The sequence below is a fragment of the Molossus molossus genome, unplaced genomic scaffold (assembly GCF_014108415.1).
Source record: "Molossus molossus isolate mMolMol1 unplaced genomic scaffold, mMolMol1.p scaffold_m16_p_20, whole genome shotgun sequence".
NCBI classification, from domain to species: Eukaryota; Metazoa; Chordata; class Mammalia; order Chiroptera; family Molossidae; genus Molossus; species Molossus molossus.
In genome coordinates this window covers 36,809,319-36,829,827 of record NW_023425356.1, presented here as the reverse complement: position 1 = coordinate 36,829,827, position 20,509 = coordinate 36,809,319, and the positions used below count along the sequence as shown (strand labels likewise).

Here is a 20,509-nt window from a genome sequence, read left to right as displayed (position 1 = left end):
TGCCTGTCCCCGGTGTTCTAGAAGAGTTCAACCCGCTCTCAAGGAAATTAATTAGTTATGTGATAAAGAGGCATTGAAGACTGTGTGAGGATTTGAAAGCCAGTCTCAACTTTGTTTCATCTTGATTGTCAGTGGACAGATACTTGGTGCTTTATGAACCAAATGATGACACAATCGGTCTATTTCTAATTCGACAGGGAAAAGACCAACAATTATATAGTTCAGCAACCGTGGTACATTAGATTCAGTTTAAACATACATAAAACTTGTCTCCTTCCAAACCAAAAGGGAATAATGATACTTCCTCCATGAGTTGTGGGAGGGTTGAAAGCAGGCACGTGGGGGACACTGGTGGTGGACTCCTGGTTCCCCAGTGCTGGGGACATGGCTGGAGCGGGAGGTGGCCTGCATCTCCAGCAGGGAAGAAGGTGAAATGAGCCCTCCCAGATGTACTCCTCAGAACTCACATCATAAGAGTATGCCTGCCTGAATGGGTCCTGCATGTGTGCTCTGCTGGTCCATTTGGAGACAGGGACCGTCGTCCATAAAAGCACTGACAGTATCGTGGTTCCGTAAAGCTACAGCAGAACTCAGAGACCCACTGGACCCTCTCATGTGACATGGAGAAGGGATCTGAGATCCAGACAGAGGAGTGGCCCGCAGCCATGCACATCACCTGTTTGGGACCTTGCCACGCTCTGCCTGCCCACCGGTGGCCTCCCCACATCTTCATCTCCTCTCTCCTCGATCACGTCCCCTCCCGGGGCTGTGAGGCTATCTCCCCCGATGCAGTGCCCTCCTCCAGGATCTGCCTAAGGACGGGAGGTGTATGGCTCATGGTCCAGCCCCGGAAGGTCACCTCAAAAGCCGAGGGTGCAGCCGGGGAGGCCGCGTCTGCAAAGGCTTCTGGGAGGAACTTTCATGGTACTTCAAGAGAAAAATGCCTCACAGCCATGGACTGGGTTCTTCTCAAAGTCAAGTCATGGTAGGTGGGAAGAAACTTGGAAGTGAGAAGATTGAAGGGCTCAGAGCAAACCACCCCCAGGCTTGGGCAACCAGGCCCGAGACACCTTCAGGAACATGTCTGTCCCTGAAAAGCAGTAGTTGGCTATTACTGTGTCGGTCACAGGGTCAATATTTCTATAATCGGACACTGTGCAGTCCGTAAGCATCCTAGGGGTTTGAGTTCTCTAGGGTCCTGTCTCTCACAATTCACTCACCCCACCCCCCAGAAAAGAGTGTGCTGGCCCATGGGGGTGGGGGGTCCCTGTTGTCTTCCTTCAGTGCCAGGGGAAAAGAGCACCCTGATCTGGTGACAGGCTGGATGGCAGAGTGAGGGCAGGGCTGAGCGGGTGCGGGCTCTTCTCCTGGTGGTTCTGGTCTAGGAGACTTCCCCAAAATATAGAAGCCTGGCCCTTCAGAGACCCTGATTCAGGAAGTCCAAGATGTGACCCTGGCATTTTTTGTTTGTTTGTTTGTTTTTAATCCTCACCTGAGGATATTTTTTTCCATTTGATTTTTGGAGAGAGTGAATGGGAGGGAGGGAGGGAGTGAAGGACGGGGAGAGAGAGAGAGAAACATCAATGTGAGACACATTGATAGGTTGCCTCTTGCATGCGCCCTGACCGGGGCAGGGATCGAACCTGCAACCCAGGAATCGAACCTGTGACCCTTTGGTGGGAGGGCCGACGTTCTATCCAATTGAGCCACACCAGCCAGGGTGGCATTTTGTTTTTTGAGAAACAAATCCCACAGGGCATCTCATTAACACCCAAGTTGAGAGCTTATGGTACTAAAATCAGATACTAGGTGTTACAAAATAATATCCTGCTAATTATAGTTAAGCTGCCAACAGTTGTGACTGTTACGTCTTTTTAAATAAATAAGTTGGAGTAGGTCGGAGGCAGTCCTGTCTCTCGTATTCTCAGAGAGGAAAAGCCGGTGCGGGGCTCTGTCGGGACCGTGCAAACCCGCAGCCCTCCTGGCCAGCAGCAGCCTTCCTGAGAGACTGTCACTGTTGCTGTCACAGCCGGGAGGGTTTCAGATTGGGCTAGTGCCTTGCTGGTCTCCTCAAAGCTATGGGCTCAGTTCCAATCTGGGACTCGGATGCAAGTGTTTCTCCAAAGCAATGCCCACATTGCGTTTCTCCCCAGAGAAAGGCTGAAGTCACCACCCCGGAGCAGCTGTTCTTGACCAGCCTGCACGGAATCACCTGGACTGTGAGAAAGAGCAGGTGCTGATTCAGCAGGTCTGGGTTCAGCCCCAGAGTCTGCACTTCGAACTAGCTCCTCGGGGATGGCATTGTCGCTGTCCAAGGACCAAGTCAACAGTCTGTCCCTCTCATAAACAACACTGCTCTAGCTATGAGTGGGTTGGGGTGCTTGCAAAGAGGAGGCTCCGTAGGCACGGTGACCAACCATCCTGGTTCTCCTGGGACTGAGGGGTTTCCCAGGATGTGAAACCTTCAGTGCTAACACCTGGGGCAGTCCCAGGAAAACCTGCACGCGTGGTCACCCTATCCACAGCCTGTGTCCCAGTACAATTAGTTTAGGTGACGCCTCGGAATAGACATCTGGGGAAAGGCTGAAGGAGGCTTACAAAGCAACGAACAAGATGTTCTACACTGATTTCAGTGCAGGAAAAAAACCTCTTAAATCACCGCGGGGAGGTAGCTTCAGCTCACGGTCACGGTGAGGTGGGGTTGATCAGAAAAGACAGCTTGAGTCAGGGTTGGGAGGACAAGGGATGAGAAAATGATCTATTCCTGCACAGGCCAGCTTTGCTTGGCGTTGATTTCACATGATGCCATGCCACCTTGGTTGTCAGAAGCTACAAGACCATTAAAAATCGTGTTCCAGTGTGAACTGGTGTATTTGTATTAAATGCCTATCTCAAATTCTTTCCCTCATGCCCGTGACCCTTGACCTGGCCCTGCACATAAGTTGCATGGCCTCCCTGCCCAGGTAGCTTTTAGACAATGCCACACAGTGCAGTGGTCTGTGGCCTCACCTCGGTCCTGCAGCCCAGGTCTGGATTTGGTCCTGTCTCTACCTGCCATGTGCCCTGGAAATTGGGCAGAAAGGGGTCAGCATCTGTCTAACCATACTGTTCTTCCCCGCAGAGGGATGGCTGGGGCAGGAGGCCCTGGAACACCCTGGAGACCAGGACCGGGCCAGCAGTTCGGAGTCTGGGAGGCCGCAGGCTGCTGTGGGGAGGCCCGTGGCTGCGAAGACTGCGCAGAGCTGTGGGAACACAGCCACGCTCTGGCCCGTGGGTTTTAATTCCTAGAATTCAGAGCATGTGGGTTTGGAATGCAGTGGCCTCTGGGCTGGAATACAAGGAGGTTCTTACTTATAACAGATATTAAAGTAAGTGCAGTTTTATTTCTTTAGCAGCAATTAGGCTATGAGCTTTCGAGGCGGAAGGCAAGGATCGCTCTGGCACATTCTGGCCCTGGCAAATTACTTAACCTCTGAAGCCTCGGTTTCCTCATGTGGGGCAGATATAATAATAGTTCCTGGTCTTCAGGGCACAAAGTCAGCGCCCCCAGAGGGCAGCTACATCAGGGTCGCTGTTGCTGCCTCAGTGTCACAGACTGCTGGGGAGGGCACCTGGCAACACCCTCCCTGCTGTACCTTTTCAGTTTTATCCTCACCCGAGGACATTTTTTCATTTTTTGTTCAGACAGAGTGGGAGGGAGAGAGAAACATCGATGTGAAAGGGACACACCGAGTGGCTGCCACCCGCACGACCAACCAGGGCCGGGGACAAACTGCAACCGAGGTACGTGCCCTTAGCAGGACCCGAACCCGGGTCTCTCTGGACCGCAGGCCGACGCTCTAACCGCTGAGCCAAACCGGCCAGGGCTGCTGGACCTTTTTAAAGGGAACTGCTCATCAGCACATTGTTAGTCATTAAAAAGAGGTTACAAGTCCATACTTGGCAGAGAAGAACAAAATTCTTCATTCACAAAACTCAGACAGCAGACTAACTGTTTTTCAAAACATAACTGTCTTATTTTTGAAGAGTTCTGATGTGCAGAAAAGTCACGAAGCTAACACAAGAGTTCCCATGCACCCCACACCGTTTCCCCAGTGGGAACATCTTGCATAGTGTGGTGCATCCATCACAGTGAGCCAATCGATATTATTGCATTATTAATGAAAGCCTATACTCAATTCCGATTTCCTTAATGTTGCCCTAAAGGGTTCTTTTTCTGTGCCAGAATGGATGTCACAGGACACTCAGTTGTCATCGCCATGGCTCCTTAGGATCCTCTAGATCGGCAGTTTCTCAGATGTGGCTTGTGTTTGGTTCCCTTGACCGTTTTGAGTACTGCGGACCCTCTTTATACAGGCGAGGAAACACAGGCCCAAGATGGCAGAGCAGCTAAGGGAATTACAGAACTCTCTTCTCCACAATCTCCTTGCTCTGGTGATGTGCACAGCAACCATTGCCTCAGGTTAGCGTGGAGGTGAAATTCTGCTCGGCACTGACATGGCCCAGGTTCTGCGTTCGTGTGTGACGCTGGGGACTCCCTGGGTCTTGCCTGATGCCCTGGGTCCCTCAGGCCTTCTAGGCACCCTGCTGCACTTCTCAGTGCCACCCTTCCTGCCCACCTGCTCCTGTCAGTCCCCAGCCCAGGCCAGGTGTAAGTGTGGCCTCGGGTCACCAGGCGCTCCAGGACAGCCCTGCGCTGCTGCCCAGGGTGGAGGACAAAGTGAAGGTGCCACTGTGACGAGCACCCGCCTGGCACAAGCCTGAGGAGTTACATGTTTGAGTGTTACCACTACCTCCTCAAATTAGGTCTTCTCTCTGTGTATCATAAAATTGGTCCAGAAAAAAAAAAATAGGACGAAGAATAGCTTTCGATGTGAATCATGCTTTAAGAGCACTCTGGAAGACTGGTATTTAAAATAATGACTAGCAAATGCTTTTATAAAATGATTATTTATTTGTGTTAAAAATACAGACAGTCCCAGCCCTGGCTGGGTGGCCCAGTTGGCTGGAGCACTGTCCTGTACACCAAAGGTTGTGGGTTTGAGTCCCTGACAGGTCAGGGCACATACCCAGGTTACTGGTTTGATCCCAGGTAGGGGCACATATCAGGGGCAACCGATTGATGTTTCTCTCTCTCCCTTCCTCTCTCTCTGAAACCAATAGAAACATATCCTAGGGTGAGGATTAAAAAAAGAAAAATACAAACAGTCCCAGACTAATAAAGTTTTGACATGATTTCTGGACTTAACAATGGTGTGAAAGCAATATGCATAGTAAACACATGAGATATTCAATACTTTATTACACAATTAGAGAATTTTGCCCAACTGTAGGCTAACATGTGTTTTGATCACTAAGTTCAGCTAGGCTTAGCTATGATGTTCGGAAGGTTAGGTGTATTAAATGCATTTTGAATTATGACATTTTCAACTTATGATGGGTTTATTGGGATGTTACCCCATTGTAAGTCAAGGAGCATCTGTACTCCTCTTCCCCAAATTATTCTTTGTGGTGGGTTCTGAAAAGCAGGGGTTTAAATAAGAACATTGTGTTTTGAGTTCAAGTTGTGTATTTGAGATAAGATACATATGTTATTTCTTATAATATGCAACAAACAAAGAACTTGGAAAGAATACGCAGGAGCCCTGGCCAGTTTGGCTCAGCAGTTAGAGCGTCGGCCCGCAGACCAAAGGGTCACAGGTTCAATTCCGGTCAAGGGCACGTACCTGGGTTGTGATTCAGTCCCGGCCCTGCAGTCATGCGGGAGGCAGCCAGTTGATGTGCCTCTCACGTCAGTGTTTCTCTCTCTATCTTTTTCTCTCTCTCTCTCCCTCCCTCCCACTCTCTGAAGATAAATGAAAAAATATCCTCAGGTAAGGATAAAAAAAAAAGAATATCAGTGGCAAATCTCCCCTGAGATGTTTCTTTAAAAGGAGGGGCAGAGTGAGGTCTCTGCCTCGTGTCTCAGGTCAGAGTGAGGTCAGTTCTGGACCTTGAGGCCGGTGAGGATAGAATTAGGTCTGAAGGGCCATGGACCAGGGCCTGTCCTCCCCTCAGCTCCCCTCGGGCGTTTACCTGCACTGGAGAGAGAGAGAGAGAGAGAGAAGGAGAGAGGAGGTCAGAGCTTCACAAGAGGGGCAGCGGGCACTCGGGAGCCCTTTGCACCTGCTCAGCAATGGGGCAGTGGATCTGGAACCACCCCGAGAACAGCCGTGCCACGACCTGGCTCCCCTTGTCCCCTTGAGAGCTATCCCCTTGGATGCCCGAGAATGCAGGTTTGAGAACCCACTGAGGGCAGGATGCCACATGGGGGCAGGCAAAGCAGGAGCCAGGCTGGCGGGGAAGCGTTGGACCTCAGAAACGCCGGCCAGGCTGACCAGGTCGGAGGCTGTGCAGGGTGCCCCCCAGGGAGCCTCAACAGTCAGCAGGAAGTCTAGGGTGCTGTTTTCCCTTCATGGCTCCACCAGTGAAAGAATTATACTAAAAACCATAACAGCTATCGTGTCTGGGGCATCTGCAGCGGCTCAGATACAGCACACACTGCACTCAACCCGCGGTGAAACCCTGTGAGCTAGGCACTGTCATCCCCCCCCGCTCCACAGGGCAGGTGCCTGGACGGGGTAACAGCTTGTGCATGCAGGGCGGCCTCAGCCTCAGGTTTGTGTGATCCGGGAGCAGAGGCTCAGAGCCTCTCTGTCACCACTTGAACTTGCCATGTCACGCTGTTACAGTAGGCTAGCTCTTCGGGCTCCCCCCAGGGTGGTGAAGTCTGGTCAGTGGGCAGGTCCCAGGCCTCATGGTGCAGCTGTTAAAACAGAACCCCAGCCCTGGCCGGTTTGGCTCAGTGGTTAGAGCGTCGGCCCACGGACAAATGAGTCATGAGTTCGATTCCAGTCAAGGGCACGTACCTTGGTTGCAGTTCATCCCCGGCCCTGGGCAGGTCGTGTGGGAGGCAACCAGTTGCTTTCTCTCTCTCACATCCATGTTTCTCTCTCTCTGTCTCCCTCCCTCCCACTCTGTCTGATGATAAAATGAAAAAATATCCTCGGGTGAGGATTAAAAAAAATAAGATAAAACAGAACCCCAAGACATTGGGTTGCTGCTATTGATTTTTAAAAATTTCCCCCACCATAAATGAAGCTAGGGGAAGCCACCCACACTAGCTGCCAAGACCCTGGGTCCTGTGGTCTCTGCCATTCACCACCATGAGTCAGTCATTTAACATCTTGTGCCTCAAGTTCCTCATTTTTTTTTTTTTATCCTCACCCGAGGACATTTTTTCCATTTTTTGTTCAGGTAGAGTAGGAGGGGGAGAGAGGAACAGAGAGAGAGAGAAACATCGACGTGAAGGGACACATCGAGTGGCTGCCACCCGCACGACTGACCAGAGCCGGGGACAAACTGCAACCGAGGTACATGCCCTTAGCGGGAACCGAACCCGGGTCTCTCGGGACCGCAGGCCGACGCTCTAACCGCTGAGCCAAACTGGCCAGGGCTCAAGTTCCTCATTTGTAAGTTCCCCACCGGCAGTGGTGAAATGGGCGAGATGATGCTTCCCCAGCATCTGGCCTGACCTCAGTGACCAGTCACCTGCGGAGCGGCTACACTGTAGGCTTCCTTCTTGTCTCTGCCCTGTGTGTCCCCCCTGCCCTAGGCAGCAGCCCTGGGGTTGCTCCCCTGCCAGGCTTTGTCAAAGGTTTGGCGCTGAAAAAACCAGAAAGAGTGTGGGGCTCTTCCTCTGGACTGAATTCAGACTCAAACAGGTTGCTGATCCGAGGCACCTGGGAGCTCGTAAGGCACCTTGGCTGGGGAACGGGTCTGTGCTGGTGCCTCAGCCTTTCAGTTGTCCCCGGAAGTCAAGACGAAGTTCCTCTTCTGACTTCTCTGAGCCCTCCACACTGAGCCAATGCCGGTCAATGTAGCCTTTCCCCAGGTCTCTGTGGGTTGCATTCAGTCACCGGGGTCATGACCTTCATACTCCTATGTGATGACATATTTTGAGCGTGTAAGGTGAAATCAGGGGCAGGCTGATGTGACAAGAGTGGTGACAATGAGGCTGGGAAAGCCTCTGAGATAGGCCACCCATCCTCCTGGGGGAAAGGACGAAGGTGCAGGCAGGCAGAAAGGCAGGGCCTGCAGCCACCGTGGAAGGCTGCCCGGGACGCCCCCCCCCCCCCACACACACACACTCTGTCTACCCTCCCTCACCATCTGGTCCTGCTGCAGCCTCTGTGTGCTGGCTTCTGCCCCACTTGACTTGAAAATGCTGTTAGGCAGGTCACCTAGACTCTCTGAGTGACCAAAGCCAGTGTTCCCATTTCTGCCCTCACCTTACCTGTTCGGTCTGCAACATCTGGCGCCGTGGACACTCCCACGTTCTTCAGACCATCTGCTCTGCTGGATTCTGGGTTACAATGATTTCCCCTGCTCCTGACCTCACTGGGCGCTCTCCTTGGTCTTTGCTGACATTTTATCCTCACCCTCCCCTCCCCCATCCTGCCCCGTATAACCTCCAGGCTCCCTTCCCACCTCCCTTTCCACTCTGCCACTCTTGGGGCATATTCATCCCCACACCGGGCTCTCTGTCTGTCCCCAGCCCTGACTGCTCTTGAGAACTTTTTTTCAGCTGCTCATTGACTAGCTAGCTCCCCGATGAGCTCAATGCAGTGTCCCCCCCGCCCCCCCACACCTGCTCCTCCTCCAGCATTTCCTCCTGCAGAGAAGGACACCCCCCACACACACACACACCTGCTCCTCCTCCAGCATTTTCTCCTGCAGAGAAGGACACCCCCCACCCCACACACACACACCTGCTCCTCCTCCAGCATTTTCTCCTGCAGAGAAGGACACCCCCCCCCCCACACACACACCCCTGCTCCTCCTCCAGCATTTTCTCCTGCAGAGAAGGACACCCCCCACCCACCCCCACACACACACCCCTGCTCCTCCTCCAGCATTTCCTCCTGCAGAGAAGGACACCCCCCCCACACACACACACCTGCTCCTCCTCCAGCATTTCCTCCTGCAGAGAAGGACACCCCCCCACACACACACACACACACACCTGCTCCTCCTCCAGCATTTCCTCCTGCAGAGAAGGACACCCCCCCCCACACACACACACACCTGCTCCTCCTCCAGCATTTCCTCCTGCAGAGAAGGACACCACCATCTGTCTGGTCACTCAAGCAGGGGCTGTCCTCCCACTTCCCCTTCACACTGCCGATTGCTGCTTCTCATCTAATCGACCTCCCGAACAATTCTGGACGGCCTTCCTCTTCTCCATTCCCTGGCCATCCCTTCTTTCAGTCGGTCTCACTTCCCCCGGGGCTGCTACTGTAACCTACGCCCCCACCTTCCTGTCTCCACATTCACCCTCTACACTGTCACCAGAGTGATCTTCCCAGAACACAGTCTGGTAATGCTTGTCTGATCAGAGCTTCCACTGAGATTTCAACCCCTTTGGAAGATCGCCTCAACTGTCCGGTTGTCCCACTCACTTGTCCATTCACCTTTTTAACAAGTTGAAATGCACCCTTTGGCCCATCAACCTGCAGGCCTCTGATGGCCTCCATACTTTTACCCACAGTTCTCTTGCTCTTAATTTCAACTCATCCTTTACATGTAGTTCAATGTCACCCTGCCCCCTGGAGGGACATTTGCCCCTACCTGCACTCCCTGCCATCCTCATCAGAGCCTGGTTCCTCACTCTGGGCTCCCTTGATGTTCAGACAAAGCTTCTTCAGTGATGAGCACAGTGCATAGGAAGAGCTGGGTTATACCTGTCTCATCTTTCCAGGGGGGCCTCTTTGAGGTCAAGGGCAAATCTTTCATCTTTCTGTCTCTAGCACCTATCACTGTCTGTCATTCAATAAATGTATGCTGCTGGTAAAAGTAAGGAATGAACAGAAGGGATGTTGAGAAAGCTGATGCAGACTTAACTACTTAATAAAAACTGATACCTGGGGTCAAACTAAGGGTCAAGCAAGAGCAGTATCTGGCTCTGACCGCAGTTCTTGTGAATTTTCGGGAAGAGGGAACAGAATCATAACATGTAAAACTGGAAGGGTCCTTTAAGGTCATCTAATTTAACACTCTTATTTTATAGGGCCCAGAGAGGTTGAGTAGATTTCCTAGGCCACACAGCTCATCAAAACAAAGCTAAATGAACCTGGGTTCCTAGACCTCGCACCAACTGCTCCTACAATGTAACTGTGCTGCCCTCATAGGGAAAATTGGGACTGTTCTTTTTTTTTAATCCTCACCTGAGGACATTCTTGCATTTATCTTCAGACAGAGGGGGAGGGAGAGAAGGAGGAAGAGAGAGAGAAACATCAATGTGAGAGAGACACATTGACTGGCTGCCACCCACACGACCCCAACCGGGGCCAGGGACAAACTGCAACTGAGGTACATGCCCTTAGCAGGAACCAAACCCGGGCCTCTCTGGTCAGCGGGCTGATGCTCTCACAGCTGAGCCAAAACAGCCAGGGCTGGGACTGTTCTTAAAGCTTCTGTAGCCCCTTAGAAACACATTATGGACTCAGCATCCATGCTTATTTAACATTCTTCTTAACCAATTTATATTACCTATATTCTTTTTTATCCCTTTATTTATTTATCTTTTAATTTTATTTTTGTTACAGATGTTTCTCCTTTTTTACCCCATTGACACCCTCCTCCCCATCCCCCCCCACCCCGTCCCTGGCTTTGTTGTCCATGTCCAATGATTATGCATACATGCATATAAGTTCTGTGGTTTATCTCTTCCCACCCCCCACCACCCCTCTTCTGAGGGTTGTAAGTCTGTACCCTTCTTCCATGTTTCTGGGTCTACCCTATTCCTCAGTCTGTTATATTCATTATATTCCACATATAAGTGAGATCATGTGGTATTTGTCTTTTTCTGTTTGGCTTGTTTCACTTAGGATAATACTTTCCAGGTCCCTCCATGTCGTCTCAAAAGATAACAGATCTTTCTTTCCTACAGCTGCATAGTACTCCATTGTGTATATGTACCACTGCTTTTTTATCCATTCGTCTACTGATGGACACTTGGGCTGTTTCCAGATCTTAGCTATTGTAAATAGTGCTGCTATGAACATGGGGGTACATATATTCTTTCTGATTGGTTTTTCAGGCTTCTTAGGATATATTCCTAGAAGTGGGATCACTGGGTCAAATGGAAGTTCAATTTTTAATTTTTTGAGGTAACACCATAGTGTTTTCCATAGTGGCTGTACCACTCTGCATTCCCACCAGCAGTGTACTAGAGTCCCCTTTTCTCCACACCCTCGCCAACACTTGTCGTTTGATGATTTGTTGATGGCAGCCATTCTGACAGGTGTGAGGTGATACCTCATTGTTGTTTTAATTTGCATCTCTCTGATGATTAGTGATGTTGAGCATTTCTTCTTATGTCTCTTGGCCATTTGTATGTCCTGTTTGGAGAGGTGTCTATTTAGCTCCTCTGCCCATTTTTTCATTGGGTTCTTTGTCTTCCTTTTGTTGAGTTGTATGAGTACTGTATATATTTTGGAAATTAACTCCTTATCTGATATATCATTGGCAATGATGTTCTCCCATACAGTGGGTTGCCTTTCCATTTTGATGGTTGTTTCTTTTGCTTTGCAGAAGCTTTTGAGTTTGATGTAGTCCCATGTGTTCATTTTTTCCTTTGTTTCTGTTGCCTTAGGTGATGTATCAGTGAAAATTCTGCTGTGTATGATGTCTGAAATTTTGTTGTCTACATTTTCTTCTAGAATTTTTATGGATTCATGGGTCACATTTAAGTATTTTATCCACTTTGAGTTTATTCTTGTGTATGGTGTAAGTTGATGGTCTAGTTTCATTTTTTGCATGTAGCTGTCCAATTTTCCCAACACCATTTATTAAAGAGGCTGTCTTTACTCCACTGTGTGCTCTTGCCACCTTTGTCAAATATTAATTGAGCATATTGCCTTCGGTCCATTTTTGGGTTCTCTATTCTGTTCCACTGGTCCATATACCTGTTCTTGTGCCAGTACCAGGCTGTTTTGATTACAGTCGCTTTGTGTATAACCTGATATCTGGTATTATGATCCCACCTACTTTGTCCTTCTTCTTTAAAATTGCTGTGGCTATTTGGGATCTTTTTTGGTTCCATATGAACTTTTGAAGTATTTGTTCTAGTTCTGTGAAATATGTCGTTGATATTTTGATGGGGATTGTATTGAATCTATAGATTGCTTTGGGTAATATGGACATTTTAATGATGTTAATTCTTCCAATCCATGAACAAGGTATGTGCTTCTACTTTTTTATATCTTCCTCTATTTCTTTTTTCAATGTCCTGTAGTTTTCTGCAAATAGGTCCTTTACTTCTTTGGTTAAGTTTATTCCTAGGTATCTTAATTTTTTTGCCGCGATGGTAAATGGGATTGTTTTTTCAGTTTCTCTTTCTGTGAGTTCATCATTGGTGTATAAGAATGCTGTTGATTTCTTGACGTTAATTTTGTGTCCTGCTACTTTGCCAAATTCATTTATTAAGTACAGTAGATTTTTGATGGAGTCTTTAGTGTTTTTTTATGTATAATATCATGTCATCTGCGAATAATGACAATTTCACTTCCTCCTATCCCATTTGGATCCCTTTTATTTTTTCCTCCTGTCTGATTGCTGTGGCTAAGACTTCCAGTACTATATTAAATAAGAGTGGTGAAAGTGGACATCCCTGTCTTGTTCCTGTTCTTAAGAGAAATGTTTTTAGTTTCTTCCCATTGAGTATGATGTTGGCTGTAGGTCTTTCATACATGGCCTTTATTATGTCGAGATATGATCCCTCTATTCCCACATTGCTGAGTGTTTTTATCAGAAATGGATGCTGGATTTTGTCGAAAGTTTTTTCAGCGTCTATTGATATGATCATGTAATTTTTAGTCTTCATTTTGTTTATGTGGTGTATCACATTTATTGATTTGAGAATATTGTACCAGCCTTGCATCCCTGGGATGAATCCCACTTGGTCATGGTGAATAATTTTTTTGATGTAATGCTGGATCCAATTTGCTAGTATTTTGTTCAGTATTTTGGAGTCTATGTTCATCAGAGATATTGGCCTGTAGTTTTCTTTCTTTGTAGTGTCTTTTTCTGGTTTGGAATTAGAATTATGCTGGCCTCATAGAACGAGTTTGGAAGTCTTCCTTCTTCTTAAATTTTTTGAAATAGTTTGAGGAGAATGGGTGTTAGTTCTTTTTTGAATGTTCGGTAAAACTCCCCCGTGAAGCCATCTGGGCCTGGGCTTTTGTTTGCTGGGAGAGTCTTGATTATCTCTTCAATTTTCTTAGTTGTTATTGGTCTGTTCAAGTTCTCTATCTCTTCCCGGTCCAGTTTTGGGAGACTGTGTGTTTCTAGAAATTTGTCCATTTCACTTAGATTGTTTAATTTGTTGCCATATAATTGTTCATAGTAGCTGTTAACGATCTTTTGTATTTCTGTGGTGTCAGTTGTTACTTCTCCTCTTTCATTTCTGATTTTGAGTATTTGGGTTCTCTCTTTGTTTCTTGGTGAGTCTAGCTAATGGTCCATCAATCTTGTTTATCTTTTTGAAAAATCAGCTCTTTGTTTCATTGATCCTTTGAATTTGTTTTTAGGTCTCTATGTCATTTATTTCTGCTCTGATCTTTACTATTTCCTTCCTTCTACTTGCTCTGGGGTTTTGTTTTTGTTTGCTTTCTAATTCTTTAAGTTGTGAGGTTAGACAGTCAATTAGAAATTTTTCTTGTTTCTTGAGGTAGACCTGTAGAGCTATGAACTTCCCTCTCAGAAGTGCTTTTGCTGCATCCCATAGATTTTGTGTTGCTGTTGTCTTCATTTTCATTGGTTTCCAGGAAGTTTTTAATTTCTTCCTTGATCTCCTTGGCAACCCATTCATTGTTTAATAACATGCTATTTAGCCTCCATGTATTCAAATGTCTTTGCATGTTTTTGTTGCAATTGATTTCTAGTTTCATGCCATTGTGATCTGAGAAGATGCTTGATATGATTTCAATCTTCTTGAACTTGTAGAGGTTTAGTTTCTGTCCTATCATGTGGTCTATCTTTGAGAATGTCCCATGTGCACTTGAGAAGAATGTGAATTCTGTAGTTTTGGGGTGTAATTCTCTGTAGATATCTATTAAGTCCTATATTTGGTGCATATATGTTTACCAAAGTTATATCTTCCTGTTGGATAGATCCTTTCAATATTATGTAGTGGCCTTCTTTGTCTCTAGTTATGGTCTTCATTTTGAAATCTATTTTATCAGGTATGAGTATTGCTACCGAGCTTTTCTTTGCTTTCCATTTGCTTGGAAAATTTTTTTCCATCCTTTCACTTTCAACCTATGTGAGTCTTTTGTTGTGAGGTGGGTCTCTTGTAAACAACATATAGATGAGTCATGCTTTCTTTATCCAATCAGCTACTCTGTGTCTTTTTATTGGAGCATTTAGTCCATTTACAATTAAGGTGATTATTGATATGTACTTATTTTTTGTTTAGTTTGGTTATATTTTTCTTCCTATTTCTTCTACTAATTACAGCAGTCCTTTTAACATTTCTTGCAGTGCTGGTTTGGTGCTAATGTATTCCCTTAGCCTTTTTTAGTCTGGGAAGCTCTTTATTTGACCTTCTATTTTGAATGATAGTCTTGCTGGGTAGAGTAGTCTTGGATTCAGATTCTTGTTTTTCATGACCTTGATTACCTCATGTCATTCCCTTCTGGCCTGCATTGTTTCTGTTGAGAAGTCAGTTGAGAGCCTTATGGGGTTTCCTTTGTAGGTAACCTGTTGCTTATCTCTTGCTGCTTTTAGAATTCTCTCTTTGTCTTTAATTTTTGGCATTTTGATTACTATGTGTCTTGGTGTGGGCCTGTTTGGGTTCTTCTTACTTGGGGCTCTCTGTGCTTCTTGAACTTGAATGCCTTCTTCCTTCACCAAATTAGGGAAGTTTTTCTGTCACTATTTCTTTGTATATATTCTCAAACCCTTGCTCATTTTCTTCTCCTTCGGAGACTCCTATGATGCGAATATTATTACGTTTCCAGTTGTCCCACAGTTCTCTTAAGCTGTCTTCTTTTTTTTTTTTTAATCATTTTTTCCTTTTGGTTTTCTGATTGGTTGATGTTTTCTACCTTGTCTTCTAATTCACTGATCTGGTCCTCAGCTTCCTCTACTCTGCTGTTTAGACCTTCCAATGTGTTCTTTATTTCTGATATGTCATTCTTGATCTCTTTTTGGTGGTTTTTAATTTCCAATTGATTGATTTTCAGCATCTCTATGTCCTTACACATGCTGTTGAGCTTCCTCAAGATCTCAATTCTGAATTCTAGCTCTGTTAACTTGCCTAACTGCTCCACATTGATCTCATCTTCGGTGGAGGTCCCTTGTTCTTTCATTTGGCTTTTGTTTCTGTGTTTCACCATTTTGGCCATCACAGTGGGCTTTGGAGTCTGCCAAGTTTTCCCTGTGGGTGTTGGTGTTCTGCTGTTTGTGGCTCCCTCTCCTGGGTTTAGATGAGCGAGGGAGGACCCACGTTAAACACCACTGTCAAGTCTTACTTTCCTGGTTAGAGTTGCTAGCCCAGGAATGGTACTGTCATCCTCTAGCTTTTTGCCATCAGTAGCAGTTACCTGAAGAGCCTTGGCTTCTCAGTTGAATGAAAAACTCCCTCAGGTGCTCAGTGTAAGGGGATTTCCCGAGGGTGGGGCAGATGCTGGTTGTTAATGAGCCTCAATTAGCACTTCAATGGCCCCACAGGGTGAGGTTGAATCTCTGAGGGACGGGCCACTGCCTCTCCCCAGAGCCCTGGGAAGGAGCAAGATGGCCACTGTCCTGTGTGGCTGCAGCTCAGCAAAAGCTCTGAGCGCCCTCCAAATCCTGAGTGTCCCGACACAGTTCCAGTCCAGTCTGCCCTCCCTCTGCTGGAGCCCAAGGTGAGTGGCTGTGGCTGTTTTAGCCTCTGTCCCGGCTCTGCACTGTGGAGCCTCCTGGGAGTGTAACCCGAGGGCGCTGCTCCCAGCTAAGGCCGATGCCCCGACCGTGGGCTCCCAGCCCCCCTCTTGCGCCTTCGCAAGCCTACCGGGATGGAGTCAGTGTCCCTGGCTATATGGTCCTCGCAAGCTGCTTTTCTGTTGGTTTTTCCCATCGATTTGTCTGTGTTTTAGTTGTAATTCCAGTTTGGTCCTGGGAAATGATCTGTGTAGCTTCCATTCACTGTGCCGCCATTTTCGAGAATAAAGGTTTTTTAAAAAAATATATGTTTTTATTGATTTTTTTTTTAGAGAGAGAAAGACGGGAGAAAGATAGAAACATCGATGTGAGAGGGAGCCAATTTATATTACCTATATTCTTAGAGATAACAAATATCCTGAATTTATAAACATCATGAAAAACCATACCACGTTTGTGAATGGTTCTCTTTCTCTGAATGTTTATCCTTGTATTGAGCAGAAGTCAGCCTTCCCCTAATTTGTACCCTTGGGTGGCAAATTTTACACTATTCCTCTTTAAAATGTGGTGGAGCTCAGAACTAAACACTATTTGGTTTCACAGAAAAATTTCTTCTCATATTTTATCCCATCAGCTTCCTGCCATTACATCCAAAGCTGTCTTTTAGTTTATACCTTAACTTTCTGTTTACATCAAGTGATATGTCACTATTAAGGCCAGTCTCCACAACACGTCATTCTTCTAGAATTTGGTTATTTTTTAAATTTTTTTCCTCACCTGAGGATATTTTTCTATTTATTATCAGATAGAATGGGAAGGAGGGATGGTGGGAGGGAGAGAGGGAGAGAGAGAGAGAGAGAGAGAGAGAGAGAGAGAGAGAGATCAATGTGATAGAGCTACATCGACTGGATGCCTCCCACACAACCCGACCAGGGCCGGGGACAAACTGCAACTGAGGTACATGCCCTTGACCAGAATCAAGCCTGTGACTCATTGGTCCATGGGCTGACACCCTAACCGCTGAGCCAAACCGGCCAGGGCTAGAATTTGGTTATTAATTGAGCACATACTATGTCATGCATCTGATTGCTATAACAAAGAATCTCTGTCTTTTTTTCCTTTCTAGAAATCTGTTTAAACACTTTAAAGAATGTTCACAATTCCTGACTTCAAATTGCTCTAAGATGCGCAAAATGTCTTCTCTGAGATCTGAAATGCTCGATATGAAAATCTCAAAGTCTCACAGCCTCTGCCGGTGGACTGACTCCTCATTGAGTATGAAGTTATTTACAGCCCTCTAGTGGGTCTCTAATGTAACATAAGAAGGGACATTGAGAGCAATGAGATATGGCTTCGTTTGCTCATTCCTTCATTTGTCTGTTCATTCATTCCATGTACAAATGCTAATTGAGTGCCTACTATGTTCCAGGCATGTTTTAGGCTTTGGAGATACTTCAGTGAATCAAACAAACAACAACAAAATTATATGCATTAGTTACTTAAGATGAAGAAGGTAGTAGAACAAAATTTGAGCAAAGACCAGGAGTTTGATTTTGGACATGCTAAGTTGGAGCTGCCCACTAGTCTCTCAGGCAGCCTCTTTTAAAAATGAGTTGGTTTCTCTGGGAACACCTATAGAGCACTCGTGAGCAGAAAGCACAGACAATGTGCAAATAATCTCTTTATTTGAGATCTCATCAAATTTAACTCATGACAACATGAGTACATTTAGCAAGACAATTGTGAAGACGGTGAATTAGACCCTGGGTGTGGGAGGGTGGTTATGGAGAAGTTCAAGCCTTGGCCCTACCTTCATGGAGCTAATCATTCCTCTGTTCTCTTTAAATGTAAACTTCTCAGTTTCTGTCTCGGTTCCTTGTTTGTTTTCTTAATTTTAGCCACAATTTGTAATGGTTGGATTTCTCTGTGACCTTGTATAAATCTAGCTCTTCCGCCTCCAGGACAATCTGTCAGTTCTATTCACTGGGTACCTTCAGCATCTGGCAGGCCCTCAATTTTTATTTGTTGAAGGATGAGTTTTCAAATTAATAGGTCGGATAAGAGAGACACACAAGAGAAGCTGGTAATATAGACTAGTATATGGCACATTCTAAATGAGTAAAGAACACAGTTAATTCCTCTCTTCGATCACAGCAGGTTGAAGGCAGTCAAGAAAAATTTTAGGAATGAGACTGGAAGTGAGCTAAATGTTAAAGAATAGGTAGAATGTGAGGAAAGGAGGGTGTAAGTGATGGGGAAGGGGTGTTTCCTGTAGAATCATTTCTGATTAACCCCTGTATGCTCCTCAGCCACCAATGTCTCTTTCTGCTCTGGTGTCTAGTAGTCTCTGCTGGGCTGTCCTGCCCCTCACTCCCTCCAATGATATGGGCTAATTCTGGCCAGTCATTAGGGTTTGTCATGCCATGCCTATGTCACTCTTTTCTTTATCATTGTCACTGTGGCCCCACTGTCTCTTTTTTAATAAACACCCTGCATATCAATGCCTATCATGACTCCTGGCATATAGTAAGTGTTCAATAAACATTTGTTAAATGAATATGTGATCCAATGAGCCACTTTCCATACTCCTGGGATGGCCCTTTCCCCAATATTTAGTCTCTACCATACTGCTGGGGACATTTAAAACATGAGTACTTTGGGACTTCCTCTAAATCCTTGCATAATTAATAAGCTGCTTTCTCATATTTTCATTTAGCAAATAGTTATTGCCTGTCTTCTTTATTACGGACTTAGGCTGGCTATAAGAAGCTTAGAATTGAGCTACTGTGAGACCCTTGTAAACAAATAATGATAAATAACAAGTTGAGGGTGGATTTATGTACAAAGCAGCCTGTGAACAATGTAGATTTAAAAAAAAAAAATTGCTTGTTTTAGTGTGCTAGCTAGAAGAGGCTTCCCAGAGTACAAGTTGGCATTGAATCCCGAAAGATAAGTTGTGTCCTCTAAACAGATATGATCCTGCGTGGAGAGTGGATAAAGGTGTCGGATGGACAGGATTCCAGGCAAATGAAATAACAGGTGCAAAGGTGATGGTAAGGATGGGGCCTCAGAAAGTGTGCCAGAGGAATTGGGGCAGAGTACAGGAGCAGAAGAGTGGTCAGAGAGAAGGTGTAGACTGGATTTGGGGCAGGCCAGCCAGAGAGCTCTGTGGATGTCAATTTTTAAGAGGTACTAAAATAAAAATATATAATGCCAATTAACACAGCCACTAGTGGCTCCTTATGTAACTTTTAAACCCTAAATTGGTCCTATTCCTTTGAGGGAAGACAGTGCCCTTGAATGTTACTTCAAAAATTCTCCTGGCTGGCAATTCCAATTATGTTATAGTCAGTGCATGTAATAAATATCTTATTTTTAACATAAAGAGGTTTGTAATTCTTATTAATAGAAAATCAAGTTCCTTTCAATCCCACGTTGAACAGATATTTAAAGAAAATTGACCTATTTATGCACTGCCAAATTATTAGCCTTTCAGCCTCCAGGTCCTCTCTCCCAGGTAAAAGTGGGACTGTCTCAACTGGCTGGGTGAGCTGAAAATGTTGGTTTCTGTATGCCTCCAAAAGAGGCTACATTCAATGAAGTATTATCAGTTAATTACGTGTTCAGCACTCCAGATAACCTACTTGGTAGGTTTTGGTGGTTTGATCCTGCAGGTGTCTTACAGGTGAACCTGACTGTCTCTGCGTTAGAGCCACCATATTCTCCTGGGTATTGAAAAACAGCAGAGACTTCTGTATTCTGTCCTGAAGGTTTGCACACATCCTCTGCATGTTGAAGAGGCCCCTAAATTTGGTGTTCAAAATATATTCTCTCTATGATAACAGCACCCTTAATGAAGTCACATGTATACTTTAAATCGTTACTATGAGTATCTACTGTTTTTGCATGGATTCTTCTATTTCTGGCTGTTAGACCTAAAACAAATAAGTTAACCTTTCTGTGCTTCCGTTCCTCATTATCCTAATCCCTGCTTTATAGGTCTGTGTTGAGGAATAAACCATACAAAACATGTCAAGTGCTTGGCACAGTTCCGCACCACAGTCAGCAACTCCTCCGTGCACCCTTCCGCGAGGGACTGCACTTTTCATCTCTGTACTCAGTTGTCACTATTTTCGGCGTGACCCCACCTAGGCTCAGAGTACAGAAACCTGAGAGAGAGGTCACAGTGCAAAGGTCAGAAGGCAGTTGGTTGAGGCAGTGTGCAAAGAGAGACCTCTGGACTTCCGTTACCTGGACGACTTCAGCCACAGCGAGTTGCACAGACCCGCCTGAGGCCGCCTTCCATCCTCCCCCCTCCCTCTGCTTTAGCCCCGCCTCTTTCTCCCTAGTGGTCCAAAGCGGTGGCCCACACGGACGCGACGCGGTTGCCTATGGATACGCCTTCCCACGATGCCTAGGGTGCTGTGTTCCTCTTAGCCAATCCGAGAGGTGACGCCTCCTCACTGTGGGCCAATAGGCTGTGAGGCCAGGGCCCGCGACGGTTGAACGAGGCTGGAGCCTGGGCGGCAGCAGTGTGCCTTGG

General features: G+C 46.3%; 1 protein-coding gene across 1 annotated transcript in view; it reads left to right on the top strand.

Annotated features, from left to right (window-relative positions):
• NEK2 (NIMA related kinase 2) overlaps nt 1–20,509 on the top strand; it is a 58,943-nt gene that overhangs the window by 25,379 nt on the left and 13,055 nt on the right. The window lies entirely within an intron of this gene.